The sequence below is a fragment of the Sinocyclocheilus grahami genome, unplaced genomic scaffold, assembly GCF_001515645.1.
Source record: "Sinocyclocheilus grahami isolate Dianchi unplaced genomic scaffold, SAMN03320097.WGS_v1.1 scaffold13217.1, whole genome shotgun sequence".
Taxonomy (NCBI): Eukaryota; Metazoa; Chordata; class Actinopteri; order Cypriniformes; family Cyprinidae; genus Sinocyclocheilus; species Sinocyclocheilus grahami.
Genome location: NW_015514799.1, coordinates 3,231 through 3,684, shown reverse-complemented (window position 1 = coordinate 3,684; position 454 = coordinate 3,231). Strand labels below are relative to the sequence as shown.

Genomic DNA, 454 nt, shown 5'->3' with positions numbered 1-454 from the left:
CTCTGAATGATGTATCAGCTGTCAGACTCACCTAGAATGCGATAGTGCTGCGATCTGCATTTGCTGATACAATGACCCACTTGTTGTGCCATAAGTGTATATTATGTATATTCATTATCATAAATATATTGAATTACACAGACATTTATGTTGATACCATAATGTTTATTTCAAACATACAAAAACAATAAAATTAAACCAATGAAAATTTTTAGGATATCTCAAAATGCACCATTATATATTACATTAGATATATTAAATGCTTCATCTCAGTTTTTAGTTCTAAAGCATGTATTCTCTTCCATATTTTGCAAATCTCATCAAAGCCCCATCTGTTGCTACAAACAGAAGCATCTTACCTTGTGATAGTGTTGATCACTGGCTTGAACTGCTCAACCTTACTGTGACAAGCTGCTCTATGTTGTAAACAACCACCTTATGGAACTGTCACTCA

General features: G+C 33.3%; 1 protein-coding gene across 1 annotated transcript in view; it reads right to left on the bottom strand.

Annotated features, from left to right (window-relative positions):
- LOC107578968 (major prion protein-like) overlaps positions 1 to 424 on the bottom strand; it is a 1,914-nt gene extending 1,490 nt beyond the window's left edge. The window contains exon 1 of the mRNA XM_016264863.1: positions 360 to 424. The gene's annotated coding sequence lies outside the window, so the exon portion shown is untranslated. The remainder of the gene's footprint in view (positions 1 to 359) is intronic.
- Positions 425 to 454: the final 30 nt, after the last annotated feature.